This window comes from Podarcis bocagei, assembly GCF_964188305.1.
Source record: "Podarcis bocagei genome assembly, chromosome: 8".
In the NCBI taxonomy this organism is placed as follows: domain Eukaryota; kingdom Metazoa; phylum Chordata; class Lepidosauria; order Squamata; family Lacertidae; genus Podarcis; species Podarcis bocagei.
In genome coordinates this window covers 19764063-19767311 of record NC_138133.1, presented here as the reverse complement: position 1 = coordinate 19767311, position 3249 = coordinate 19764063, and positions in this window count along the sequence as shown.

The following is a 3249-nucleotide window of genomic DNA, read 5'->3' as shown; positions in this document are numbered from 1 at the left end:
TCCACTTTAATGTAGCTTGTCATATTTTCTGTTCTGTAAATGCTCTCTGCACTAATGTTCATTAGAATGAAAGGGTGCCTTATTGTGCTAGTTAGAGAAAATGTCCCGGTCAAAGCAATCTGCAAACACAGCAGCACTTTGACTCTAACCTGAAAATAATTTTCAATGGATGCGTTGTAGTATCTCACATAAAAATTGATTTAAGTGTAAAGGCATGCTTGCTTTTAGATCCCTTTAAGTGACTGCAGGAATATTCAGAGCTGGTATTATGTGTAAAATTGGCTGCAGCAGTGGTTCCCAAGCCTCCTATCTTTGAGGAACCCTGCCCACAAAGATTTGTGGGTTGATCAACTCCTGCGTATTGCAAAAATGTTTTGGGGTATGCTCAGGGGCGAAGTCAGGTGAACCAAGTGGCAAGATCTGCAAATATGTTATTTTCATCCCATGAACAGCACCCTTCCACATTTTTTTGCAGTAGGAATATATTTGCTGGGTATGGTGGGGAATTCCAGGAAATGTATACAGTATGTCAGGCATTGCCAAACTTGGCCCTCCAAATGTTTTGGGACTACAACTCCCATCATCCCTAGCTAACAGGACCAGTGGTCAGGGATGATGGGAACTGTAGTCGCAAAACATCTGGAGGGCCAAGTTTGGCCATGCCTGCAGTATGTATATTGTTTGCATCTGTCTGCCTCAGGAGACAATGGAAGAGTGTGTCTTTCAGGTGAAGTCAAATGGTTGGAGAGTTACAGCACCTGCTGTAGCTGTAGAGACCAATATGCGAGAGACTTTTTTGTTATAGCTGGTGGAAAGGAAGGCTTCCAGTTATGCTGGCGAAGGTGTACTATGCTGTTTCTTCTTTCTGTGCTCCTCCCAGTGGTCATTCCTCCTCTAGTCACAGCTGTAGATACGTGACATGATTGTCTCCAGATGCTGCAAGGAATTCCCACATGTTAATGTTGCCAGCCTTCATGTCATGTTTGCAGACATATTTGGAACACAGAGTTGGTTTGTCAAAAGGCCTCTTTCCTGAAGCCGCTCCCTTAGAGCAAATCCTTGGAGATCCTACCATTTTCCATTCTGTGGACACGACCAAGCCATCGATGACATCACTGAGACAGGGGTGTGAACATGCTGGGAATATGGGCTTGGGACAGCGCACCTCTGTTTGAGACTCTGTCTTGCCATGTGAGGAGCAAAATATTCCTGATGAAGCACATGTGGAAGACATTAAAGCAGGGGTCAGCAAACTTTTTCAGCAGGGGGCCGGTCCATAGTCCTTCAGACCTTGTGGGGGGCCGGACTATATTTTGAAAAATAATAATGAACAAATTCCTATGCCCCACAAATAACCCAGAGATGCATTTTAAATAAAAGCACAAATTCTACTCATGGAAAAACACCAGGCAGGCCCCACAAATAACCCAGAGATGCATTTTAAATAAAAGGACACATTCTACTCATGGAGAAACACGCTGATTCCTGGACCATCTATGGGCCAGATTTAGAAGGCTATTGGGCTGCATCTGGCCCCCGGGCCTTAGTTTGCATACCCATGCATTAAAGCATCTTTCCTGGTAGGTATAAGTTGCCCACAAGTCACTACCAAAAAGCAGCTTGCTCAACATGCAAGCCTGGTAGACCTTTATTTTGGTATTGGTTGTTAGCATCACATTCTCTCATACCCCTTTGGAGAGGCAAGCCATTGTCATAGCTGCCTTTCCAATATGCTTGTCCAGCTCAGGGTCGATGGAGAGGTTGCTCAATGCAGTGGAGCCCAGGCAGACAAAATTGTCTACAACGTCAAGTGGAGTGCTGGCGATGTTCTGACCCAGGATGTTGGCCTTCGTCAGGCTGATGGGATGGTCAAACATCTGCATGCTTGGAAAAAATGGTGGATGAGTCTCTACAGAGCTTTGTCAGAGTGCACTGTCAAGGCTGCATCTCTTGCATAAGAACCCACCACACTATTGTCTTGGCATGGAGACATGCCAATTTGAACAGACCCCCATTTCTGTTTGATGCTTTCTTGAGAGCAACAGGGAGAAGAATGTGCCAAAGAGAATTGGGGCAAGAACACAGCCCTGTCTGTACATACATACATACATACATACATACATACATACATACATATTCAATTATGTTTCAGCATACAGCAACAGGGCTTAAAAAATTCAGATTAGCACACCACAATGAGCAACTATTCTTTTTAAAGGTCTTTTAATGTTCATTAGCACACAACAATGAGCTTTTAACTTCACAACTGTTTTTAAAGCCAGGCATTTAAATGCATCTTTGCAAACTTCATGCCAGGAGTCCGATAATGTGCATTCTTAGCATGTGCACGATGAGAAGAAGTACCTTACCTTGTCCAGCGCAACTTCTGGCATTTGAAAAAAGAGCTGCTGCTGCTGCTGCTGCTTCTTCTCCTTCTTCTGTGTGGTGTAGTGGTTAGGAGTGGTGGACTCATAATCTGGTGAACTGGGTTCGCATCTCCGCTCTTCCACATGCAGCTGCTGGGTGACCTTGGGTTAGTCACACTTCTCTGAAGTCTCTCAGCCCCACTCACCTCACAGAGTGTTTGTTGTGGGGGAGGAAGGGAAAGGAGAATGTTAGCTGCTTTGAGACTCCTTCGGGTAGTGATAAAGCGGGATATCAAATCCAAACTACTACTACTACTACTACTACTATTCTTCTTCTTCTTCTTCTTCTTCTTCTTCTTCTTCTTCTTCTTCTTCTTCTTCTTCTTCTTCTTCTTCTTCTTCTATCACTTGTAGCCGAGTAAGATTGTCTTCCATGAACATGGTTTTAACAATGACTGTGGAGGCCAGTTCTGGATCCACATATCCTTCCACAGTGGGGACATAAGTTTCCGGGTGGGAGTTGATCATGTTAATAATAATAATAATAATAACAATAATAATAATAATAATAATAATAATAATAATATCTTTATTGTCATTGCCCCCTTCGGGGACAACAAAATTACTTGACTGCTCCATAAAAACACTAATTAAACAATACAGTATAATACAGCAAGGGAGATTAGATGACTTTCAAAGTCCGGGCTTCCCATTCAGGGCCGAGATCGCTCTGGAGAAGAAGCTGTTCTTAAGACAGCTCGTTCTTGTCTTCATCGTCCTGTATCTCCGTCCCGATGGCAAGAGCTCGAAGAGACAGTGACCAGGATGCGATGGATCTTTTACTATGTCCAGTGCCTTCCTATGGCACCTTGTGGCATAAATC